Consider the following 14,647-nt stretch of genomic DNA (forward strand, 5'->3'; position numbering starts at 1 on the left):
CTCATCTAAATCACGAATGAAGGCTTAAGAGAAATTGAATTTCGTATTTATTCTGTCAATTTGAAATTTCGTATCTAATCTCGTTGCATACGTGACTCTCATCAAATTTTCGCTTCATTGACGAATTTAGTGAAATTGTAGATTGTCTATAGTGATCCATACTTTATGCATGTGGTAAAGAATTAAAGAAAGGTATAGAAAACAATCTTTAAGCACCATACAAATAGTAATTTTAAATTTAGAAAAGTGTTGAAATAGAATGTTAGTGATTTTATTGCCTTCTTTACTGCTACTATTCTATAGTATGTAAAAACATATAAAAGAATCTTTTGAAAAATGATTTCATAACCGCATTTTTTTAATGAATAGCTCGTGGGTAAGCAACCCTCTTACCTTAATATGATGATTAAATAAAAAATAAGCATGTAATATATTAAATCGCTATCGGAGGAAATATTTCCCCTTTCATGTTCGGAACGCGTTCATATTATGAAATTTTCGCAGAAGGGACATGTCCGAAATTTGCCAGAAGCTTTACAAACATAAAAATTAAACAGTGAATAAAATAAAAATTCGAACATGTGGTTAATTGTTTTACATATTGTTTGTTATATTGATATGTTATTGTAACATTTCATAGCAGTCATTAAAAAAAATAAAAACTTCCATGTGTTCGATTTCACTACGTCACAAAAGTTTAATGTTGATGTTAAATGTTCTTAAACGTAAAATTATATTACTCATTATTTATTGTAGATTAATATTGGCCTATTGCTGCGTGAAATAAACCGCCAAGTTGAACGTGGAAACGCTTACAAATCCAAAGCCAAAGCTGATCCTCATTCTAGTTACATCACTAATCTTTCCAAAACATTGTTTACAATCGCAAAGCGAACTGACGCAAAAGTAGCATTTCGATTTGTTCCCGCACACAAGGCTGACGTCTCCCGGGAAATTAGCCGGACGCGAGTGACCACGTCTCGGTGACATCGAAATTTATATCAAATTCAATGCGTCGCCAGTTTTTGGGATTACGATGTTTCTATCTTTATTAACTTTACGGCTGACGGAACAACCGATCTGCTTTAAATTGGATATCGATGGGCTTCATCTATCTCGATTTTTCATAGGACGTCGGGATTAGTTTTCGCAAATATATATCGCAATACATATTTTGACTTACTACATAGATATTAAAACAAAAATTAAACTACCAACTTAAGAGCGGGCAACACATTTGCAGAAGAGGGAACTCTATAAATGTTCATGGGTATTAGTGACCGCTTACCATCAGGTGAACCAACACCTCGATTGCCAGTTCTGATAGGAGGAAAATATAAATTACGAGCGATCTGTCGCGGCTTTGCCCCTGGTAAAATAAATATATATTATAATATATATATAAAACCTATAGTACCCAGGGATCACGTACAATCGTAAATATCCTATGGTGTAAGAATTTTGAATATCGGTCCTTAGATTAGCGTGTTCAAACAACAAGCAAACATGCTCTTCAGCCGATTATTATTCGTATAGATAACTTATTATTTTCGTCATATTTGGTGTATTTAACTACGTGAATGATTAAATCACCTTATAATTTTTATAAAGCAATTTTATTTAAGGCTTATGAAAATGTATATCTGATTAATATTGTAGTAATAATATTCAACAGCGCGTGTTAGTTGCATATTTAGTAATTTAACATTATATTTAACTAACCTTGGAATTATAACTTTATTACGTTTTAACATGCAGCTACGAAATTCTAGTAGCCATTTAAAGTTCTGTGAAATCGTAAATGTTGGGTTTGCCTTAAAACTGATCGTAAACTATGCCCAAAACTGTGTGGAAACACCCACATTGAGGGGAATTAAATTTTGCCTAAACAAAATAAATAATAACTGTTTGAGAATATCGTAATCGGGGTTTGAATTGCGAATTTTATTAAACAAACCAGCATATCTCATCCACTTTTCCAAGATGTATTGAAACTTCTTTATATGAAAACAAGTCGTTCGAACCCCAGGTCCGGTTGGCTCGAGATAAATCAAATTGAATATAGTATTTCACTGTTAACGTGGCTTTCCATTAGAAAAATGATGTTAAAAATTGGTTCTGTAGAACAAGAGATTATCCTATATAATGTGACCAAATCACAAATTCACAAACTTTACCTCCCTATAATATTAAAAGTATCATATAGTTTCGAGTTATATACAAATTCTGGACTCTAGTTCTACAGAAAAATAAATCTTAGGTAAAATCCAGAATTAATGACCTTTTTCATATTATCGAAATATGAGTACCTAAGTCCGGTAATAAATAAAACTAATCATTAATATTGTATAGTAAATATAAATAAGTCATAAATATTGTGTATAATTAAGTGTATGATATTTTAAAATATTCCCATATTTAGGGTAAATACGTGCAATAAAGTGTATGTTTCCATTACAACACAATACGACTTAATTTAACAATTTCATCGAGTAACAAGTTTATTGTTGCACAGTTACAAAGAATATACGCAATGTTTTTACGATTAGAAATTTAAATACCGACGCTTATTGTATCATAAATACGGCGCTGAATAAAAGAAATGGTTTCTAAAGCATTACGTTCAGTAAATGAAATGTGACGGCAGTGGCGAGTTTGGCGCAGAACAACTTCAACCGTTTATCATTTTTATGGCCCGCAAATAGCATTATGAACAGTTGTGGCTTACAAAATATCATCAAAACTGGACGGAAGTGTTAATTGTGACCATGAAAGTTTTAATAAAGTCCTCTAACTATCTTGAGTTTGAATTTCGTTTTGAACTCTGATTCGATAATGAATGTGAGACAAAATAAACATAGAAAGATCGCTCAAACTTCACATTGCTATTGTATATAGAGTGCATAATGTATTCTTTATTAGGAAACAAATGATTCAATTAGTCTAAGGTTAAAATGGTGCAAGAGCAAATAAAAATAGATACAATAAGTCGTTGTCATGCAACAAGTAACGCGTTTAACACACCGCATACTTTTATTAGTAAGTGGAGTGTGACCGAAGATCGCCTTGAAAAACATTCTACTAAACTATTTACAAGTTTCACGCGGATTATTGCTTTAGTAATCTCCTCTATCGATAATCTTATGATGAAAACACTTTAAAATTTCGTCGCTGATAATTGACCGTTTCGTGATTGTTTTTTTTTTTTTTATTAATTATAGTAATAACCAAACTCACTGAAGGTCTATCAGATAAGATGAATTAATTGCGTCAGAATGTTTTTAATTTCTTTATACAATAATACCCCCCTTTTAATATCTGTATGGATTAAAAACATCAAGAAAACCGTAAACAACTTGGCTGTAAACGCAAATGACGTCTTCGTACGTCGCCTCGCGGCTTTCTCTCTTCGGTATTCGGGCTCACGTTAATATCATCAAAAGTAAAAGTGTCACTTACGAAACTAGCTGACATGCATCATTAATATATGATATCATTACACAACATGTGTATGTATTTGAGCGTAATCAATGGAAGAATACACGCTTAGAAACGTCACATGTTTCTTTACAAAATTGCTTTCCTTTAAAAAGTAATATTGAGGTCAATTATTATTTATTGTAACTAGCATATAATATATTACATGAACTAATATTTTCATGTTGAATACAATTACCAATAATTTTCTATAAATAATCCCACACTAATAAAAAATAAGAACGGAACTTTACAAAGCGAATTGCAGTCAATAAAAAGCAAATTAGCTATAATAATCACTGCGCATTCAATCGTAACTATCTATTATATCTGTCGTTTCTAAATGCACCACAATCATAGCACTATACCTACTAATAACATTTCAAACTAATAAAGTATTGTAAAATTAATGAAAATCGCTTTCGTAACCTTACAAGTAGAAAAGTGGACCTTCACGGTCTGCAAAGCAAATATTAAAATCTGCATTTAACTGCGATTAAAGCACTCAGGAAAGGGAAGTGGTGCTAGAAATAGCAGGTTCTGTTCAAGGCGTCAGATTATGCTCTTATTATGGTTATTAGATAGTACAAATCATAATTAACACGAGCTCAGTTTTAAGTTATAGAAATCGTTTGAAAACTTCGATTACTTTATAAAAGCAATTTTATTTTCGCGCAACCGCAAGTTAAATGATGACCTGTAAGAAGTTAATTCTTACAGCAAATTATCTCAATTAAAGTTAGACCCTAGACCAACACGTTTCTCCTGAAACCATCATCCATCCTGAAACCAAAAACTGTAATCGTGAATGTAGCTAATTGTATTTACAATATATATTCCTTGTCTGTCCACCCTATTTGGCGACATACAGGTATGCATGCCATATGCCATCAATTATATTAAAATCAGCTCGTGGCGAAATATATCTTTGAACTTTTGTTTTACATCTTAATTTTCTTCACACTAAAAAATGTTTTCTTAATGCAGTGAGTTCTAAATAAGATTAACTAATTGTTTATCTCGTACAATAATTGTACTAAAAGAAACCTTAGCAAATCGTCGATGAGGTCGCATCTTTAAAAGGAGCCGATGATGTCATGAACTAAGTTGAAAGGCCAGTTTCCTAGCATAATACATCCACAAACGCAATAACTTTATTCATTTTAACCATCTACTATTATGTTTTAATTCACCATAAGCCAACCCCGAACGTTAATTCACACAGTAATCATTTATAACGTGAATTTACAGTGACATGAAAAAATTACCCCAAAAATATAACCGGGCCATTTTCATATTTTATTTATAACGTACGCACTCATAAATCATATTTCGTTCAGAGTTCGTGTCATGAATTTAACGCATAAGATATTATTGACTTTCCTGAAAAAATCAAGCATGAATGCCTGATTTTGGACAATGGAAGGGCATTTTAATATTCACCTCGTACGCTATTAAGAGTGCCTATTTGTAATATTATATTTTATTTTGAGAGTTCCGATTGGATGTTCGGGTTGAAGTGAAATGCTTTCGCATCCTGAATGGATTCAGGATGAAAAGGAAATTGAAGAGTTGTTACGTACGCCCGTCTTTGGAAATTTCATAATTCACGAATAGCACAATTTATATTTACAAAGAGACTCCTCGACGACGCCCATTATCGCTGAATACTAAAATGTTATTTCATTACTGTATGTACCTTGATATTCGTATAGAGCTATAAAGCTCGTTTATACGTTCATATAAAGTAATAACTGCAATAAACCTTTAGAAATTTCGAAATTTCATAGCAAGCAGAACGAGAGCGTAGTAAACAAAATACCAGCGCTATTGTATATATTTCAAGTGTTCGTAATGATATCGAGGTTACTAGTTTTATAATGGTAGTAATTTCGTTAATAAGTCATGGATGAATAAGTATCTCCTTGCCTGCTGCAATTTCTAGACTGATAATATTGAAACACAATGGCTAGTCATAAAAATAGCCTAATTATAGGCGTAGTTCTACAATGGCGACATTTCTTGCTAAATAACCCAACAAATGTTCACTATTTGTTCACAAAGTGATGGCACCAGAATCAGCAGCGGTGGCTCAGTGGTGAGGACCTCGGACTTAAAATCGATAAGTCGTGGGTTCAAGACCAGGCGAGCGTGCAAATATTAATATGGATAGCATCACCACTGCTCAAAACGGTGAAAAAATCATCGTGAATATACTGGTATATCCAAGAATCAAAAGTTCGACGACATGTGACATCTGCCAACCCGCACTTGGCCAGCGTGGTGGATCATGGCCTGAATCCTCATAGGAAGCCTATGTACCAACAATGATGATGATGATTTGCTCGCAATGTGTGTATTTAAAACACTCTTCTAAGATGTAAATTGCAATTAGTGCAAGCTAATAAAATAATTTGAAAATAAACATGGAGTTCGTTAAAACAATAGTCCTTTCCCGACAAGGTGAACACGAAATCTATTTGTTCTCTTAGCAGCGTGCTTACCCCTTGCCGCTCTTTAAAACAAGAGTTTGTCCCGTTTTGTACTAAGCGTCTCTGCAGTGGGCGAAATGTATGGGACAAGGGTCGACCACACTATACGCTTTTACCTTTTTGTTAATTACTACAATTTAAAGTATTCTTGAAATGAAATCGTTTCAAAATGTAAATAACCACAAAACTCACGTTTAAATTATATGTGTATTTAATGATAATACTTTGAAATTGACCGTAAACAATTGTGTTGGAAAGAATATTTACAATTAAACATCGAATATTTTAAGATATAGTTTTTTGCTATTCCAACGGATAGAAATAATTAATCATAGTTGTTTTTAGTTAACACAAAAACATCAATGTAAAACATGACTAACTCGTACAAAAAATATTTAACAATTTGTTTGAATCAATCAAATTATCGCTGAGGCAAATGATAGACTGTGACAGTTTAATGTCGGAAGTACTTACAGCAATTCACAATTACTTTGTTAAAGCCATTCAGGCAAATTATTTCTAGAAAATTTATACCATTAAGGAAATAGGAGGTTTTGAATTTTTTCATGTTTCTAAATCAGTATTTACTTATCAGTTTATAAATAAATTAATCATTCATAAATTATTCGATTCGTTATCTAATAAAGACATGAACTAATTAAGTTTATGCTTATAGTTTCTCACTGCCCACATGATTCTTAATGATCACAGTAATTGATTCTAAATAAAGCGTTGTTATTTATTATAATAAATGGATTATTTAAGGCATTACATAACTGTTTTATATGTAGATGTTTATTTAATATCCCCTTGAACAATAGATCAAGCTATCTATTATTCAAGGAGAATTCAAATGATGATGAAAGAGAGCTTCTACAGTTATTCTGCTGATGAAATAAAAAAACAACCAGTGTGCAACATCGCTAGAAGATATCCTATGTAGATAGGAAGTCTCCGGCACGAGATTGGTCTCGAGGAACAGGTCTCTTTATTAATGTACGCCGAAGACGTCCAAACCAGCTTTAAGTAAACTACCTTCACTCTTTACCCACGTCCTCTCATTTTCCCGGCGTTAAACAAGAAACAGTTTATTGTACGAAAATTGCACTTGCATTCCTCGTTTCGAGTGCTAGATTATTTTCAAGTTGTTACGGTAAATTATACTGAAGCGAATCTAAAGTTGAATTCAAATGATAGTATTAAGACATTACTTCGGGCTGATTAAATCGGTATAGTCCGCAACTATAGAAAATTATTCGGATATGTTTTAAAAGGAAATCGTTACATGTATCCAAAAACTTTATATGCTATTTAGGTACCGAATACGTTCCGTTTTCAATGAGATAAATATACGTTCATATTGAGCAAACATATCCACATCGTAGGAGTACAATATACATTTCATCAATAGATTATGTTACGTAGAATATTATATAGTCGCTTCAAGGAATTTGTCTTCAATTTCCCACATCGGAGGCTACCGTCAATAACAATATTGGTTTAAGTTAACGTATATTGTTAGTAATAATATTAGTTCTGTGACTATTTATAATGGTTTTAATACAACAAACCTCAACCCTAATGCCACAATATAAAGACCAAAATAAATTATGAAACAATATCAATACAATCCATACTAATCCTGGCCTACTAGTCCTACAAGTTTCGCTTGGTTTAAAATTTTATTTTGCTCCTCCAAAAATTATATTTCTCGCACCATATTTTATTAGTTGACAAGTTTGAATCACTACAACAATAACAACAAATTGCTAAGTTGGTTTCGAAATTATTGGCACAAGGACAAGGGAAAACAACACTTAAGCAAATGTAGAAAATAGTTTCTAGACATCTTGCAAAACAAATCTGATCTGTTGTCAGAGACAAGTGGTACCTTTACGAAACTTTTCGTGACCAAAAGCCACAGGTTTTCCGCGTCAAGCCGTTTATTAGATACCTCCCTAACTGCTTATTATTATCAATTTCATCTCAACGTACGTGATGCTGCAGACACAAAGTATAATTAGCAATAAAAACCACGCAACTTTCTACAATCGATACTTAGTCTAATAAACTTTCAACGAGTTTCTATTATTAAATTTTTTACCAGTAAAAGCACTTTTAAAATACAATTTACTGTGGAAACTCTTCTTTTTCAGAACGTGTAAAAAGCAATCTTATTTGCCGGTTACTTAACGACGACTTAAGAGCTATCGTTGACCGTAAGCCTGACTCGCATTAAGTTACGAAGTGATTTTAAAAAGGAACGCGACTGCATCGCTCAGCTCTGCATAGCCTCGTACATTTCGCGTTTAGATAGGCGCATGCAAAATGAAAGTGAATAAAAGACGCAATGTACACTTGTGTAATAGATAAAGTAGGAAAGGCGACAATTACAAGACAGGCTCGACTGGTATTGAACGGGGCCACGTACTCTCGGTCAGCTTGGCGCAAACTGGTTTCATTATCAAAAGTCAATAACTTTCCGATGCATTCCGAGTCATGGCCAAGTCCAATCTTAGCACAGTAATAAGGTTACTAGAAAGACATGGAAAGTGATTTGTTGAATAGTTTAGAGACAACAGTTACGTTAATACAAACAAAAAATGGAAGTTTTGAAAGTTAGTTATCTTTACGCATCGCGCGCAACTTTCGCCAAAAACACTGCTAAGCGACTTTTTCCGTTTTGTTGTAAAATTCTGTAAGAAAATAATTATCTGGAAGTCATAAAAATGATTTGTTACTTTAATGTAGGTATCAATTATATTTTTATTGCTACAAACAAACAATTCTTGAATAGATTCTGCTATGAGGTAAAATGTTATTCTTTATAGTTTAAACTGTTCACGATGTCTTATCTAATAAATATAATTATTAGAAAGTTAGCGTGATGTTTCTATTAAATGAAGAAAAAACAATGATTATATCCATATTTCCGTATACTAGCTAGTTAATCAAACCTCTCACACGAAAAGGAAGCAGCTTTAAAACAAAATGTGTGATACACGTTGTTTGCACGGACGAATAAATTGCGGATATAGCGACCAGTTAAACGAATATAAATTTCATTACATATAGCGGAGATTAAACTTGAATTAATATCCGATATTTTAAATATCATCCGTGGCATTTACTTGAATGGATGTCGTTAGCAACGAACGGCGTGATATAATTCGAGTACTCAGTTTTAAACGTCGTAATTATTCATCACTCCCAACTGTTACTGTAATGATGATCTATGCACATATAAATGTAGATAACTAACAGTTATAGGCTTGTACCTGAGACAAATCTAGTGATAGTTCAATGTTATATTGATTTATTTATGAATTTGTATGATTTAAAATGATATAACATATCACCATTCTTACAAATGTTCTTTCATATTTAATTAACAGCTTTTGGATAAATAAGGTGATACATTTTTAAAGAATAGAAAAAAAAATTATGACGAGGCGGAATTCAAACCCGCGTCTATTTGTCAAACCGTAGCAAAAAAAAACCTAATCATCAATTTTTTCATTTATTATTTCAATATCATTTTTAAAGCATTACAATGCTATGAAACTAAAAATTTAAATCATGTAATAATCATGTCAATTTTTTATGTTCTGCCAGACATCGTTATATTGTATTTTCTTAAGATTCTTAAGATATCAAAACACATCCTAAGCTCACACGTACCAAATTAGTAAAGACCGGTTACTTTCCTCTTCCTACTTTCTACATCTGGCAGTTAAAAATATTCACCACACTATAAATGTTCTTATATGTGCAATCTTATATGTGAAACAAAATGGTTATAAATGTAACAATTTTAATGTTAAAAATAATACCTAATAAAAATTACACACTCCACTACAATCCCACGAAAACAAGCGTTTATAACAAAAGATAAACTATGAATAAATATATATTTGATGTTATAGAATAGATTCCAAATATCGTTTTTTTTTTTCATATTTTCTCTTAGCTTTAGTAAATTTAAGTTTAGCACAAGTCCATTTAAATCTTGTACATATAAGTATACAATTTTATTTCCTTATGAATGACATAAATTCTATATATTTAGCTAATAGAACACGCTTTTGACCTACAATTACTATTGGCTAATTATTTGCTAACCCCAATTTCATTTATTAGGGTAAGCTATTTTACAATGGCACAAACAGGATAAATAAAATATTTATGGTTTAACCACAGTAAAATAAACAGCAATAAATAAATAAAAAAATAAAGCATAGTACTAAAATACAACAATAATCCAAATAAATCTATAAACCTAACACGTAATTGAATTAGTTTCGCTCGAGCGACGGAGGCTCAATGCGATGTTAACGCGCTTCCGATGTTCACATAATGAAGCCTCTTACAAGTATTAAAGCTTCATTTATAAACGTGTAGGCAGAGCTCAACCTACTGCAAATTATATTCGAATAAAAAAGCATGTGTGCAATAAATCATAAATTTTTTCGTAAGAACAACATTGATGTAATTTATGGAACTGATTTATAAAGTTAAGGTCTTTTTACGTATCAGTATAAGTTTATAGGTATTTGCTAAGCATTTAAATTGCTGTATAATTAATTGATAACTACCGAGAACTTGCTCATTAATGTTAGTGACAGTTTTTGCAACGTGAGTTGTGAGCAACAAAAAGTTTTAACTAAATGTAAGAATTAATGTATCAATTAACAACTTTACATGTTTTGTATTTTTTATTAACAACCCGATTAGTCATTTCGATTTTTGTTCGTAAACAAAAAGTCCAAGTAAGTTAATTAAAATCTAAGCCGACGTATATCCTTTTTGTTGCTAAAAATAAAAGACAAGTAACATTGTTTTACAGGATACGATGAGTAATATACCTTCCAATTATTTGATCATAATCATTAGTAGATATGATATCATAACAAAGTATTTAGGGATCATCTAGGCTCTTCTTGTGCTATTTTTTCTTAAAACTTACAAGTTTTTATGCTATCAACATTAATCACACATAATTTTTATCTTAACCAATGATGCCATAGACCATACCGAATAGCATGTTCCTTTATTTCGATAAAAAACAAAAACAAAGAAACTCGAAAAAAGAAACAATGCAATAAAAACAAGTTTACAATCTGCATTTATTGTGTCCGTTGATCTATTAAAAAAATTTAGATTAATTATCCATTATGCCATTTGCGGGGCATCTGAGCTGGTGGTTCGGCTTATGATAACGGTTCTACCGCCTATGAACAGAGGTAGTGCCTCTGCGAATACGCTTCATGCGATTGGACTGCTGCATCCTATTGGACTGGGAAGGGTGAGGAAAAGGAAACAGGCCTCCAGCTCCCTCACTTACCGTACAAATCACAGTATCATACTACTATTACACACCGTTTTTCTGTGTAAGTGATACTTCCCCAGCGCGAAGTGGCATAATTCATGCCGAAGCGTGCTCGACCCACATATAAATATAATATAATATATATACGTAATACAAAATTTACTTTTTATTAAAGTAACACTAATCAAATAAATAGGATATTAAATTTCTTCATAAAATATGGAATACAGAATATGAATATGGAATATGTTGAAACATTCCATATTTTGAACTAACATATACTCGTATAAATAAATGCTTTCTAATTTGGTATTTCAGAAACATTTAACTATTAATTCTTCATCCATTTGACTTTAAAGGTGAAAATTGTCATATTTGATAAATTGAGCGGTTAAAATTCAATATACATCTAATCTATCATTTGTCACTGTACGAGATACTATTCAATTTAAAATTAGCTGCATTAGTACGAGAACTACACAATAAGTTATTGATATGAGTCAGCTAGTAACTCCTTACCACTACTTATTACAAATAGTAATAAGTGGTAAGTCAGTCATTATAAGGTTTGTTTAGCCCATTTGTCCCCGTTCGTAACGTTTTGAGCCTGTCACGGCTTCCAGCGGTCGTAAATATGGACCTAAGTTGTGAGTCAAAGCGTCTATCAGAGCTATTCACTAGTATAATTGTTTGGTGAAAGTTATAGAATACAGCGGTTATAGAGTTTAATTCATTGATACGATATTATAAATGTTATAAAACTGTCTAAGTTATCAATCGTTTTTATTTTAAACTGGCTATAACCCGCGGCGTCACTAGGACGATATTCGGGGATAAAAAAAGCTATATTTACCAGAATATAATCTATCTCCGTATCAAATATACAAATATGATAAATATTTGATATTTTCGCATAAAGAGTAACAAACATCCAACCACCCATCCATCCATTCTAACTTACTAACTAGTTTTAACATGCCAATAGGTAATTTACAGTCACTCTTTGATCCAAAATAAGGACTAATTAAATCGTTGATATATGTTTTGTTTTATTTATTTCATATGTTTAAAATATGAGCGGTATGCTTGTGACCTTATAGCATAAGTCACGACGATATTAATTAACCATTCGCGGCCGCCTGTCACTTGGCACACACATTCTGACCGGACGGTTCGAGTCACGACTGCGGTCAAGTTTCAAGGTCTTTTGTTACATAATTTTATCATTTCGCTACTATAATTGATACTTGATAGTGAATTCACGAAACTTTTCAAGGAAGAAATTGCCAACGGTTATGTTTTGTGAATTTTAAACGGTGACACACACGAATGAAAACATAATTTTGGGAAAATTTTAAACGCCTCGTGCACTTTTGCGAGGCGAATTGCGCTTTAAATAAAACTATAAATATGAGTGGATGACGCGGAAAATCAGATACAGTTTTGAAGTGCTCGGAACACTTCAAGCCTGTAGATTTCAGCCCCCGGCATACAAGAGACCGGGAACGAAATTTCAAATAATTTTACTACTACACTATATATATACTAGGAGTCAATTTATAATTTTTTCTTGAAATTTAAAACATAAAAAGTTTTAATACACGAGCATATAACGGTGCATTTAATCACTGAAACATTATATTTGATTCAGAGAATATTTCTTAATATTTTATTCAAATTGTCCCACTCATATGAACCCATTATCATGGATATCCAAATATCATGGAACGCTATTGTGAGCATGCCCACTGTCAAAAAAAAAGGGTTATGAAATATAGACCTGTCTGTTAATTTTGTGAGAATCGAATTCTGAAAAAAAAATGTCCACGTAATAGTATAGGGTGGTGTACTTTTTAGTAAAGCTAAGCGTTTTTTCACAATTAATTCTGTAAAATTAATCAAATTAAAATATACATAATTTACATATGTATTTATAGTTATAAATACTATATGTTCTGTACCAACTCGTGACCGAAACTACTGTACCAGCGCAAGCGTCGACCATTAAATTTGGCATTCCCTCTTGATTGATAACTCAGACAATGGCTAAGTGTGCAATAAGTAAAACAATTATTATTGTAATTTGCATATCGCTGTCATTGATCTGATAAATTACTCTGATATAAGTAATTGCCATTCTAATATCTCATTTGCTTAGTAATTAAATATCAAATTTGACTGCGTTCACCTAATGAAGTTATTGACATTGTAACAAGAATGAATGCTTAAATATTTGTACGTTCCTCTTCCTTAATCTTAATCTAATTAAACAATAATACATTAAACCACGAATAGTCTGTTTACATTCAACTTAGACCAAGTGATATAACAGCTACGAAATGGTTTGCGAAATATACTTTCCACACATGCTTTAAAACATAATGCGCGCTATGCAGTAAGTTTTTATTTAAATCCGTAAGTAGTTTCAAATATACTCTACAATAGAATTGCGTACATTTTTCACAATGAGCTCGGTCAGGTTCGTGACTCGGCTCAAGACAGGGCAAATTGTTCAAAAGACCTACCTGAGTGGCTATTTTAAAAGCAATTCTAAAGGAATTTCATGCTATATTGATTTGCACATTGTTCGATAATATCTTAACCTTATACAAGTCTTTAAATAGAAATAGAACAAAGGATAACATTATGTTTATTGAAATGTTTATTCAGTATTCTGTATACACGATTCAAATGTCACAGTACATCACCTTGAGAAACGATGGTCGTCTGGTCTTATTTTCTCACCAGCAGCTAAATAATTACTACATATTAAGAAGTTAAAGTAAAACACTATTAGGTATATTTATTTAAACGGTCTTAAACAGAAATCTCGGAACATGCTTTTTTCGATCTGAATATGTCTCATGGAACTTTTAAAGTCCATGAAACATTAATTAACCATTTTGTAAAATATGTTTAGGCATCACAATATGATAGTTCATAAGGATGATATATAATATCCAATCTTTCTTTATCTAATCAAAACCAAATCAATATTATTCGATGTCCAGTAGCACAAAGCTTCAAATTAACATTAGTATTATCGGGAGTAAGCCTATTCTAAAGACATTGATCTTTAAATTTGCTTGTCTCAAATCAATCAAGTTTGAACAATAGGACGCCGACCTGATATGATTGTAATATAAAACAATTGATCGATCGACATTCTATAAACAGCCTATTTATTGTGCATTGTATTGGACATTTTGAGTTCATTGTCAATAAATGACCCTCGAAAGAGTGTTTGTTCTAAAAGTATTTAGGTCAATTATAATAACATATACCTAGTCTTGCCATAAATATTGTAATAAAGAAAAAAGAAAATTGTTAACTGCAAATAACATTTATT

General features: G+C 31.8%; 1 protein-coding gene across 5 annotated transcripts in view; it reads left to right on the plus strand.

Annotated features, from left to right (window-relative positions):
• The window catches only part of LOC119833600, an 80,479-nt gene that overhangs the window by 23,287 nt on the left and 42,545 nt on the right, over positions 1–14,647 (plus strand). The window lies entirely within an intron of this gene.

Source organism: Zerene cesonia, chromosome 17 (assembly GCF_012273895.1).
Source record: "Zerene cesonia ecotype Mississippi chromosome 17, Zerene_cesonia_1.1, whole genome shotgun sequence".
Taxonomy (NCBI): Eukaryota; Metazoa; Arthropoda; class Insecta; order Lepidoptera; family Pieridae; genus Zerene; species Zerene cesonia.